Source organism: Delphinapterus leucas, unplaced genomic scaffold (assembly GCF_059928025.1).
Source record: "Delphinapterus leucas isolate spDelLeu-1000000601 "Yukka" unplaced genomic scaffold, BTC_Dleu_Yukka2 spDelLeu_asBTCV2_sq25, whole genome shotgun sequence".
Classification (NCBI taxonomy): Eukaryota; Metazoa; Chordata; class Mammalia; order Artiodactyla; family Monodontidae; genus Delphinapterus; species Delphinapterus leucas.
Window position 1 is genome coordinate 9,136,311 of NW_028322234.1, and position 13,667 is coordinate 9,149,977.

Below are 13,667 nucleotides of genomic sequence, written 5' to 3' on the forward strand. Positions count from 1 at the left end.
GGAGAGTTTTTTAAATTACTAATTCAATTTCACAATTAGTGATCAGTCTGTTCAGATTGTCTGTTTCTTCCTGATTCAGTCTTGGAAGATTGTAAGTTTCTAGAAATTTATCCATTTCTTCTGTGTTGTCCAATTTTTTGACATATAACTGTTTGTAGTGTTCTCTTATGATATTTTTGTGTCTCTGTGATATCAGTTGTAATTTCTCTTCTTCTATTACTTAATTTTTTAAATAAATTTATTTATTTTTGGCTGTGTTGGGTCTTCGTTGCTGCGCATGACTTTCTCTAGTTGCGACGAGCGGGGGCTACTCTTCGTTGTGGTGTGCAGGCTTCTCATTGTGGTAGCTTCTATTGTTACAGTGCACAGGCTCTAGCCATGTGGGCTTCAGTAGTTGTGACACGTGGGCTCAGTAGTTGTGGCTCATGGGCTCTAGAATGCAGGCTCAGTAGTTGTAGTGCATGGGCTTAGCTGCTCCACGGCATGTGGGATCTTGCCAGACCAGGGATTGAACCTGTGTCCCCTGCATTGGCAGGCAGATTCTCTACCACTGCACCACCAGGAAAGCCCTATTACTTATTTTATTTGGGTCACCTTTCTTTTCTTCTTGATGAGCCTGGCTAAAGGCTTATCAATTTTGTTTATATTTTCAAAAAATCAACCCTTGCTTGATTTTTTTTCTATTGTTTTTTCTCTCTGTTTTATGTATTTCCTCTTTGATCTTTATCATTTCTCTCCTCCTGCTGACTTTGGGTTTTTTTTTTTCTAATTCCTTTAGAGGTAGGTTAGGTTTTTTATTTGAGATTTTTCTTGTTTCTTGAGGTAAGCCTATATCACTATAAATTTCCCTCTTAAAACTCTTTTTGCTCCTCCCATAGATTTTGGAAAGTTGTCTTTTTTTTGTGTGTGTGCCATACCACATGGCTTGTGGGATCTTAGTTCCCCAACCAGGGATCAAACCCGTGCCCCCTGCAGTGAAAGCGTGGAGTCCTAACCACTGGACCGCCAGGGAATTCCTAAGTTGTCTTTTTATTTTCATTTGTCTTGAGGTATTTTCTGATTTCCTCTTTGATTTCTTCATTGATTCATTGTTTTTTTAGTAGCATGTTGTTTAGTCTCCATGTGTTTGTGTTTTTCCCATTTTTCTTCCTGTAATTTCTAGTTTCATACCATGTGGTCAGGAAAAAATGCTTGATATAATTTCTGTTCTCTTAAATTTGTTGAGATCTGTTTTGTGGCCTAGCATGTGATCTATCCTGGAATACATTCCATGTGCACTTAAAAGAATGTGTATTCTGCTATTTTGAGATGTAGTGTCCTGTAGATATCTATTAAGTTCAGTTGGTCTAATGTGTCATTTAAGACCACTGTTTCCATATTAATTTCCTCTCTGGAAGATCTGTCCATTGATGTAACTGGGATGTTAAAGTGCCCTACTATTATTGTATGACTGTAAATTTTTCCTTTTATGACTGTTGAGATTTGCTTTATTTATTTAGGTGTTCCTATATTAGGTGCATATATGTTAACCAGTGTTATATCCTCTTCTTGTATCGAACCCTTTATCATTATATAATGCCTTCCTTTGTCTTTTGTTATAGACTTTGTTTTCAGGTATATTTTGTCTGATATGAGTATTGCTACCCCAGCTCTCTTGTTGTCTCCATTTGCATGAAATATCTTTCTGTCCCTTCACTTTCAGTCCTGTATGTCTTTTGATCTTAAGTGAGTCTCTTGTAAGCATCATATAGATGGGTCTTGTTTTTTTATCCAATCAGATAACATGTTTTTTGACTGAAGCCTTAGTCCATTGAGGTTTAAATCATTATTTTATTAAAATGATTATTGATTAGTATGTACTTATTGCCATTTGTTCCTTGTTTTCTGGTTGTTTTTGTAGTTCTTCTCTGTTCTTTTCTTCTTCTTTTGGTTTGATGATTTTCTTTATGGTATACTTGTGTTCCTTTCTCCTTAGCTTTTGTGTTTTGTAGGTTTTGGGTTTGTGGTTACCATGGAGTTTATATATGTTGACTGCTAACTAGATCTACTTGTTTTAAACTGATAGTCATTTAAGTTCTTTTAATCTTCATACTAGCTTATTTAAGTGGTTGATCCACAGCCTTTACTGTATATTTGTTTTTACTGCAGAGATTTCTCCTTTTCTATGAATTCTTACTTCTTATATCAGCCTTCTCTTTTCCACTTAGAGGAGATCTTTTAACATTTCTTTTAGAATCAGTCTAATATTGATGAATCTTTTAGTTTTTGCTTGTCTGAGTTCTTTATCTCTCCTTTCATTTTGAATGATAATCTTGCTGGGTAGAGTATTCTAGGTTGTAGGTTTTTTCCTTTCAGTACTTTAAGTGTATCTTGCTACTCCCTTCTAGCCTGCAAAGTTACTGAAGAAAAATCAGCTGATAGCATTGCAGGGGTTTCCTTTTATGTGACTCTTTGTTTCTCTCTCTCTCTCTGGCCATGCTGTGTGGCATGTAGGATCCTAGTTCCCTGACCAGGGTTTGCACCCATACGCCTTGCAGTGGAAGCATGGAGTCTTAACCACTGGACTTCCAGGGAAGTCCCCTCTTTGTTTTTTTCTTGCTGCCTTTAGAATTCTCTCTTTATCTTTAAATTTTGCCATTTTAATTATGATATGTCTTTGTGCGGGTCTGTTTGGGTTCAACTTATTTGAGACTCTTTGTGCTTCCTGTACCTGGGTATCTGTTTCCTTCTTCAGGTTCAGGATATTTTCAACCATAATTTTATCAAATACATATTTGGCCATTTTCTCCCTCTTTTCTGCTTCTGGGACTCTTATAATGCAAATTTTAGTACGCTTGTTGTTGTCTCAGAGGTCCCTTTTACTGTTCTTATTTTTTTAATTTGTTTTTCTTTTTGCTGTTCTGGATTATTTCCATTATTCTATCTTCCAGATCCCTTATCCATTCTTCTGTATCACCTGGTTTGCTGTTAATTCCTTCTAGTGTATTTTTCATTTTGGTTATTGTATTCTTTGGCTCTGACTGCTTCTTTTTTATATTTTCTAGCTCCTTATTAAAATTGTCACTGTGTCCATCTGTCCATCTATTCTTTTTCCTTGTTCAGTTAGCATTCTTTTTTTTTTTTTTTTGGTTGTGCTGGGTCTTATTTGTGGCAAGTGGGCTCCTTAGTTGCGGCTTACAGGCTCCTTAGTTGTGACGTCAGAACTCTTAGATGTGGCATGCGTGTGGGGTCTAGTTCCCTGACCAGGGATTGAACCCAGACCCCCTGCCTTGGGAGCATGGGGTCTTATCCACTGTGCCACCAGGGAGGTCCCCAGTTAGCATTCTTATTACTAATGCTTTGAACTCTTTAACTGGTAAATTATTCATCTCTGTTTCATTAGTTGTTTTTTCAGGGGTTTCTTTTTTGTTGTTCTTTTGTTTGAAACAAATTTCTCTGTCTTTTCATTTTGCTTAACTTTCTCTGTCTCTATGAAATTAGGTGAAACAGTTACTTATCCCAAGGTTAAATGTGCGTCTTGTGTGGGAAAGTCCCTATACATTCTTGTGTGCCCAGTGGCTTTGGTTTGAGAGCTGGACCTGAAGTGACCACTAGTTTTATCTCATCACGTCACCTCAGGGTGTGTTGGCAGCTATCACCAGGTGGTCAATGGGGCTAGAGGCAGAGGGACTGAAGCCAGAGCTGGGTGTGAGCCAGGGCTTCTCCTATGCTGAGTGGACAATAGTGCCCTATCAGGGTGGGATCAGGTCCAAAGGTACTGGAGCAGAAACCCTCAGGGTCCAGTTCAAGTTGGTTCCATTCCCTCTAAGTGTGTGCTCTCCCCCCCTCAGTATTGGCACTTTTGCCCCAAAGGGGAGCAGTGCTGGAGCAAAAATGGGGGAAAAAATAGGTAGTTTGGACTTCATCAAATCAATGACTTTTGGAGTTTGGCAAAGATGGCAGAGTAGGAAGACCCTGAATTCACCCCCTCCCATAGGCACACCAAAATTACAAGTATTTACAGAGAAACTATTGATGAGAACAACCTGAAGACTAGCAAAAAAGATCTTCTACAAACTAAAGATATAAAGAAGAAACCACAACACGATGGGTAGGAAGAGCAGAGATGCAGTATAGTCAAGACCCATGCCCATAGATAGATGACTCAGAAACATGAAGATAATTACAATTTCAGAGGTTCTTCCCAAGGAGCAAGGGTCCAATCCTCACATTGGGCTCCCCAGCCCGGGGATACTGCACCAGGTTGAAGAACCCCCAGAACATTTGTCTTTGAAAGTCATTGGGGCTTACTTTGGGGAGAGCTAGAGGGTTGTGGGAAAGAGAGACCACTCTTAAAGGGCTTACACAAAATCTTACATGCTCCAAGACCCAGGGCAGACACAGTAATTTGAAAGGAACCTGGGTCAGACCCACTTACTGACATTGGAGAGTCTCCCAGAGAGGCAGGAGGCAATTGGGACTCATGCTGGGGACAAGGCACTGGCAGCAGCCATTTTGGTGGGCTCATATTAGCATGACGACACTGGTGTTGGCGAACACCACTTTGGAATCCTCCCTCTAGCTTATTAGTGCCAGGACCTGGCCCCACATACCAGCTGGTTGGCACCAGTCCTAGCACACCCCAGGCCAAGCAGCTAGCCAAGCAGGGACACAGCCCCACCAACCAGCAGGCCAGGTGCTCTAAGACCCCCTGAACCTCCAGCTGCCCTGAGACCTGACCCTGCCCACCAGAGGGTCCAAGACCCAATCTCATGCACTGGTGAACTGGAAATAGTACCAGGATTCCTACAGGCTCACAGCCAGAGATTTCTGGACCTGGCTCCACCCACCAGTGGGCTGATACTAGCCCCAGGACCTGACTTCACACACTAGAGGGTGGGCACCAGCACTGAGAAACCCTGAGCCCTAGCCACACCCACCAATTGGCAGATACAAACCCCAGGACCACTGCAGCCAGCTGTGTGAAGACCTGGCCTACAATCAGCAGGCTAGTACCACTCTGGGTTTCCCTGGGCCATGGCCCCACTCACTGGAAGGCCAAGACCTGCTCTGGGACTCCCTGGACCACACAGCCAGCTGTTTCAGGAACCAGCACCAACCACTAGCAGGCTGACACCAGCCCCAGGACCCCTTCTCTGTGCCATAGCCCCATCCACCTTCAGGCTGACACTAGCTCCAAGAACACTGGCCCCGCAGCCAGGCACCCCAGGACATGACTCCACAAACCAGTGGGCCAGCACTAGCCCCCAGAACCCATGGGCTCCACAGCCAGCCTTGTCATGACCTGGCCCTGCCCACCAATGGGCCAGGACCAAGACTCCCCTGGATGTGCCATGACCTGGCCTCAACCGTCAGCAGCTGTCAACCTCTCTGCACAAGGCTTTCCTGGCAACCAACTACACCATGGGCCAGCCATACCTACCAACACGCCCATAGTAGTCATCCAACTAAAACAGAAAGACCCACACAGCCCACATGGATAGCACCCCTAGAGCCTATAGCTCTAGTGACCAGAAGGGAGTGTGCTGCTGGGCAACACAGGATGTCTTCTACATAAGGCCACTTCTCCAAGATTGGGAAACATAAGCAACCTACCAAATTCATTGATATAAAAACAGTGAATTAAGCAAAATGCAGCAATGGAGGAAAATTTTCCAAATGAAGGAGCAAAATAAAACCCCAGAAGTAGAACTAAGTGAAGTTCATATAAGCAATCTACCTGATAAAAAGTTCAAGGTAATAATCATAATGATGCTCAAAGAACTCCAGAGAAGAATGGGTGAACACAGTGAGAAGTTAGAATTTTCTAACAAAGGCAAAAAATTATAAAGAATCAAAAAGAGCTGAAAATACAATAACTGGAATAAAAAATACACTGGAAGGAAGGCACAGTAGTTTAGTTGATACAGAGGAACAGGTTAGCAAACTGGAAGAGAGCGCAGTGGAGATTACTCAAGCTGAACAGAAAAACAACAAAAAAAAATCTTTTAAAATAAGGACAGTATAAGATACAACATACAGCCTACTAATGTTCACATTATAGGGGTCCCAGAAGGAAAAGAGAGTGAAAAGGGGGCAGAAATGTATTTAAAGACATAGTAGCTGAAAACATCCATAAACTGGGACAGGAAACAGACATACAGGTTCAAGAAGCACAGAGAGTCCCAAACAGGATTAACCTAAAAAGGATCACAAGACATATTGTAATTAAAATGGAAAAACTTAAAGAGAATATTAAAAACAGTAATGGCAAAGCTCTAAATTGCATACAAGGCTATCAGCTGACTTTTCAGCAGAATCTCTGCAGGACAGAAGGGAGTGCCACAATATATTTAAGGTGCTGAATAGAAGAATGTACAACCAAGAATACTCTACCTGGTAAGGCTTTCATTTAAATTTCATGAAGAGATCGAAAGTTTTGTAGAGAAGAAAAATCTAAAAGGGTTTAGCACCATGTTTTGCTGAAAGTTTTACTTTCATTTCAGGTTAATAGGATTCACTGGCAAATAACCACTCCACACTAAGTTAAGCAAAAATTTAAAGAGTTTATTGGATTAACACAAGAATACAGTATATCAATTAAGAAAAGAGTATTATAACTAATTAAGAAAGAATAATAGACATTTATACATCACCAAATTGGTGAAGCACCTACATCCAGATCCAAGCAGCACTGGGAAGTCCCTGGAAGAGCAATCTGGAGTCCCATGTGGGAAAAAGCCCCAAGCAGTGTGTCTACCCCACAGGTGAGACTTCAGTTTGTTACTCAAAGGAGTCCCACTTCTAGCACCAGGCCCAGAGTGATAACAATCGGCCTATGTGCAAATTTGCAGCTCTGGTTATTGTTATAACTGCCTTGGTCTTAACTCGTAAAGTCTTGGAGTGTTCTCTGATCCCCTGGGGCTGGCCAGGCCCTCAGCGTTCAAGAAGCCCCCAGACTTACTCCCTATCTTATCTAATGATTTACAAGGTGTGCTGGTACCACCCCTGCTGGCCTGCATGTAGCTTGACACATAACCAGTTTTTAGGCTTGTTGCCCGGTCAGAGAGAGGTGTAGTGCCACCTCTGAAGCCTGAATAAGACTACTTTACTAGCTTCCCCAACACACCACCAAATCAACTTTACAAGAAATGTTAAAGGGACTTCTCTAGTGGAAAAGAAAACACCACAATTAGAAATATGAAAGTTACAAGAGGAAAAATCTCATTGGCAAAGGCAAATATACAGTAAAGATAATAGATGAACTACTTATAAAGCCAGTAGGAAGTGTAAAAGACAAAAGTAGTAAAATCATCTATATTCACAGTAAGTAGTTGAGGGATACACAAAACAAAAGATATAAAGTATGATGTCAAAAACAGTAAACATTGATGGGGGTAGTAAAAATGCAGGGTTGTTAAAATGCATTTGAACTTAAGAGATCAGCAACTTAAAATAGTCTTATATGGCTACATATAAACCACATGGCAACCACAAACCAAAAATCTATAATAGATACGCACACAAAAAGGATAAAGGAATTCAAACATAACACTAAAGATAGTCATCAAAGCACAAGAGGAGAGAGCAAAGGAAGAAGCAAGGGACAAAAAAGAACTACAAAAAAATCCAAAAATAAATAACAAAATGGCAATAGGTACATACCTATCAATTACTTTAAATGTAAATGGACTAAATTCTCCAATAAAAAGACATAGAATGGGTGAATGGATACAAAAACAAGACCCATATATATGCTGCCTCGAAGGGACTCACTTCAGATCTAAATACACACATGAACTGAAAGTGAGGGGATGGAAAAGTATTACATGCAAATGGAAACAAACAAACAAAAAAGGGTATCAATACTTAGACAAAATAGACGTGAAAACAAAGACTGGACAAAAAACAAAGAAAGACATTACATAACAATCAAGGGATCAATTCAAGAAGATATAACAATTGTAAATATATATGCACCTGACATAAAAGAACCTAAATATATTTTTTAAATATATTAACAGACATAAAAGGAGAAAGTGACAGAAACACAAACATAGTAGGAAACTTTAACACCCCACTTACATCAATGAACAGGTCATTCAAAAAGAAAATCAAGGAAAATCCCTGGTGATCCAGTGAGTAAGACTCCACATTCCCAATACAGGGAGCCCAGGTTCGATCCCTGGGTGGGGTACTAGATCCCACATGCATGCCGCAACTAAGACTTTGCACATCACAACTAAGAAGACCACATGCCACAACTAAGAAGTCCACATGCTGCAACTAAGAAGTCCTCGTGCCACAACTAAGAAGCCTTCATGCCACAACTAAAAAAAAAAAATCCCACATGCTGTAACTAAAGATCCCGCATGCTGCAACAAAGATCCCATGTGCTGCAACTAAGACCCAGCACAGCCAAAATAAATATTTTTAAAAGAAAAAAAAGAAAATCAATAAGGAAACATTGGCCTTTAATGACACATTGGAGCAGGTGAACTTAATAGCTATATCTAGAACTTTCTATCCAAAAGCCACAGAATACACATTCCTTTCAAGTGCACATGGAACATTCTCCAGGACATATGACAGGCTAGGCCACAAAACAAGTCTCAGTAAATTTAACAAGACTGAGATCATAGCAAGCATCTTTTCCAACCACAAAGCTATGAGACTACAGGGCTTCCCTGGTGGCGCAGTGGTTGAGAGTCCACCTGCCGATGGAGGGGACATGGGTTCGTGCCCCAGTCCGGGAAGATCCCACATGCTGCAGAGCGCTGGGCCCGTGAGCCATGGTCACTGAAGCTGCACGTCTGGAGCCTGTGCTCTGCAACGGGAGAGGCCACAACAGTGAGGGGCCCGTGTACCACAAAAAAAAAAAAAAAAAAAGCTATGAGACTAGAAATCAACTACAATTAAAATAATGCAAACAACACAAACATGTGGAGGCTAAACAACATGTGGGTCACTGAATAAATCAAAGAGGGAAACAAAAAATACCTGTAGAGAAGTAAAAATGAAAACACAGAGATCCAAAATCTATGGGATGCAGCAAAAGAAGTTCTGAGAGGGAAGTTTATAGTGATAGAGGCCTACCTCAGGAAACAAGAAAAATCTCAACTAAACAACCTAACCTTACACCTAAAGGAACTCGAAAAAGAAGAACAAACAGAACCCAAAGTTAGTAAAAGGAAAAGAATCATAAAGACCAGAGCAGAAATAAATGAAATAGAGACTAAAATAGCAATAGAAAAGATCAAGGAAACTAAGAGCTGGTTTTTTGAAAAGATAAAAAGTTAATAAACCTTTAGGAAGACTCATAAAGAAAAAAAGAGCGGGACTTCCCTGGTGGCACAGTGGTTAAGAATCCACCTGCCAATGCAGGGGACACAGGTTCAATCCCTGGTCCAGGAAGATCCCACATGCCATGGAGCAACTAAGCCCGTGCACCACAACTACTGAGCCTGCTCTCTAGATCCCCTGAGCCACAACTGCTGAACCCACATGCCACAACTACTGAGCCCATGTGCCACAGCTATTGAAGCCTGAACACCCTAGAGCCTGTGCACCACAACTACTGAGCTCATGTGCCACAACTACTGAAGCCTGCACGCCTAGAGTCCATACTCTGCAACAAGAAAAGCCACTGCAATGAGAAGCCTGTGCACCACAACGAAGAGTAGCACCCAATTGCCACAACTAGAGAAAGCACGTGTGCAACAATGAAGACCCAACACAGCCAAAAATAAATTTAAAAAAAGAAAGAAAAGAAAAAGAGAGGGCTCAAATCAATAAAATCAGAAATGAAAAAGAAGTTATAACCAACACCACAGAAGAAAAAGGAAGTATCCTAAGAGATTACTATGAACAATTATAAGCTAATTGTTATAAGAAATGGACAAATTCCTAGAAATGTACATTCTCCCAAGACTGAATCAAGAATGTATGAACAGACCCATTACCAGTAAAAAAATTGAATCAGTGATTTTTAAAAATCCCAACAAACAAAAATCCAGGACCAGGGCTTCCCTGGTGGCGCAGTGGTTAAGAATCTGCCTGCCAATGCAGGGGACACGGGTTCAAGCCCTGGTCCGGGAAGATCCCACATGCCGCAAAGCAGCTAGGCCCGTGAGCCACAACTACTGAGCCTGCGCATCTGGAGCATGTGCTCTGCAATGGGAGAGGCCACGACAGTGATTGGCCCACGCATCACGATGAAGAGTGGCCCCCACTTGCAACTGGAGAAAGCCCTCGCACAGAAACAAAGACCCAACACAGCCAAAAATAAATAAATTAGTTAATTAATTTTTTAAAAATCCAGGACCAGACAGCTTCACAGGTGAAGAGTTAATACCTAACCTTCTTAAACTATTTCTAAAAATTTCAGAAGAATGAATGCTTCCAAACTCATTCTGTGGGGCCAGCACCACCCTGATACCAAAACCGGATCAAAGATACCACAAAAAAGAAAATTACATGCCAATATCTTTGAGGAACACAGATGCAAAAATCCTCAATAAAATATTAGCAAACAGTATTCAACAATACATTAAAAAGATAATATACCATGATCAAGTGAGATTTATCCCAGGGATTCAAGGATGGTTCAATATCAATGTGATGCACCACATTAACAAAATGAAGAATAAAAACCATATGATCATCTCATCAAATGCAGAAAAGGCTTTTGACAAAATTCAACATCCATTTATGATAGAAACTCTCTGCAAAGGAGGTATAGATGGAACATACCTCAACATAATAGAGGCCATATATGACAAGCCCACAGCTAATATTAAATACTTAACAGTGAAAAGCTGAAAGTTTCCTCTAAGATCAAGAACAGAAAGATGCCCACTCTCACCACTTTTATTCAACATAGTATTGGAAGTTCTGGCCACATCAGACAGGAAAAAGAAACAAAAGGAATCCAAACTGGAAAGGAAGAAATAAAACTGTCCCTGTTTGCAGATGACATAATACTACACATAGGAAACCCTAGTGATACCACCAAAAAACTACTAGAACTCATCAATAAATGCATACATTTGCAGGCTACAAAATTAATATACAGAAATCTGTTGCACTTCTATGCACTAACAACAAAGTATCCAAAAGAGAATTTAAGAAAACAATCCCACTTACAACTGAATCAAAAAGAATAAAATACCTCGGAATAAATCTAACTAAGGAGGTAAAAGCCCAGACTCAGATCTATAAGACAGTGATGAAAGAAACTGAAGATACACTGTGCTCATGGAATGGAAAAATTAACAGTGTTTAAATGACCATACCACTGAAGGCATTCTACAGATTCAATGTAATTCCGATCAAAATACCAATGACATTTTTTCACAGAACTAGAACAAATGGTTCTAAAATTTGTATAGAAACACAAAAGATCCTGAAGAGCCAAAACAATCTTAAAAAAAAAGAACAAAGCTGGAGGCATTACGCTCCTTGATTTCAAACTATACTATAAAGCTACAGTAATCAAAACAGTATGGTACTGCCAGAAAAACAGACACATAGATCAATGGGTCAGAATAGATAGCCCAGAGGTGGACCTATGCTTACATAGGCAAATAAGCTATGACAAAGGAGGAAAGAATATATAATAGGGGAATAAAATGGTGTTGGGGAAACTGGACAGCTACATGCAAAAAGAATCATAGTGGACTACTTTCTCACACCATATACAAAGATAAACTCAGAATGGATTAAAGACTTAAATGTAAGACCTGAAATGATGAAACTTCTAGAAGAAAATATAGTCATTCTGACCTTTTACATTGGTCTTAGCAATATTGTTTTTGGATACATCTCCTCTGGCAAGGAAAACAAAAGCAAAAATAATCATGTAGGACCACATCAAACTAAAATCTTTTGCACAGTGAAGGAAACTATCCACTAAACATAAAGGCCGCCTACAGAATGAGAGAGGATATTCGCACATGATATGTTCAATAAGGGATTGATATCCAGAATATAAAAATAAATCAATCAACTCAACATAAAAAAAAATTAAAAAGTGGGCAGACGATCTGAATAGACATTTTTCCAAAGAAGACATACAGATGGCCGACAGGCACATGAAAAGATGCTCCACATCACTAATCATCATGGAAATGCAAATCAAAACCACAATGAGATATCACCACACACCTCTCAGAATGACTATTTTCAAAACGACAAATAACAAGTGTTGGTGATGACATGGAGAAAAGGGAACTGTTGTGTGCTGTTGGTGGGAGTGTAAATTGGTGTAGCTGCTATGGAAAACAGTATGAAGATTCCTCAAAAAATTAAAAATAGAATTACCATACAATGCAGCAACTCCATTCCTGGGTATTTATCCAAAGAAAGTGAAAATACTAATTCAAAAAGATACTTGCACCCATATGTTCATTGCAGCATTATTTACAATAGCCAATATATGAAAGCAACCTAAGTGCTTATCAATAGATTAATGGATAAAGAAGACTGTATATATATGTAAAATGAAATAATACTCAGCCAAAAAGGGAATTAAATCTTGTCATTTGAGACAACATGGATGGACCTAGAGGGTATTATGCTAAGTGAAATTAGTCAGACACAGAAAGACAAATACTCTGATTTCACTTATATGTGAAATCTAAAAAACAAATGAACAAACATAACTAAACAAAAACAGAGTCATAGATACAGGTACTAACAGGTGATTGCCAGAGGGGAGGGAAGTGAGGGGAGGAGAGAAATAGGTGAGGGAGATTAAGAGGTACAAACTTTAAGTTACAAAATAAATGTCACTGGTATGGGGACTTCCCTGGCGGTCCAGTGGTTGGGACTTCGCCTTCCAATGCAGGGGGTGCAGTTTCAATCCCTGATCAGGGAGCTAGGATCCCACATACCTTTCAGCCAAGAAAACAAAACATAAAACAGAAGCAGTATTGTAACAAATTCAATAAAGACTTAAAAAAAAAAAATGGTCCACATCACAAAAGAAAAATCTTAAAAAAAAAGAGAGGGGAGATAATTTTTAAAATAGTAATAATAAATGTCACTGGTATGAAATGTACAGCCAATAATTATGTAAAATCTTTGCATGGTGACAGTTGGTAATTAGACTTACAGTGATCATTTTGAAATGTATAGACATATCTATCAGTATGTTGCATAACAGGAACTAACATAGTGTTGTAGGTAAATTATACTTCAAAAACAAACAAACTCACAGAAAAACAGATCAGATTTGTGGTTACCATAGGCGGGGGATGCAGGGGTGTAGGGATGGGGGAGGGGTCATTGGACGAAGGTAGTCAAAAGGTACAAACTTCCAGTTATAAGTAATTACTAGGAATGTAATATACAATAGATAAATATATTATATATATGATGAAAGTTGTTAAGAGGGTAAATCCAAGAGTTCTCATCACAAGGAAAAAAATTTATTTCTTTAATTTTGTATCTACATGTAATGATTGATGTTTACCAAACTTATTGTGATAATCGATTCATGATGAATGTAAGTCAAATCATGCTGTACACCTTAAACTTACACAGTGATGTATATCAATTATATCTCAATGAAACTGGAAGAAAAAAGTTAATGACTTTTGTGCTTCAAAGATAACCATCCAGGGCTTCCCTGGTGGCGCAGTGGTTGAGAGTCTGCCTGCCGATGCAGGGGACGTGGGTTCGTGCCC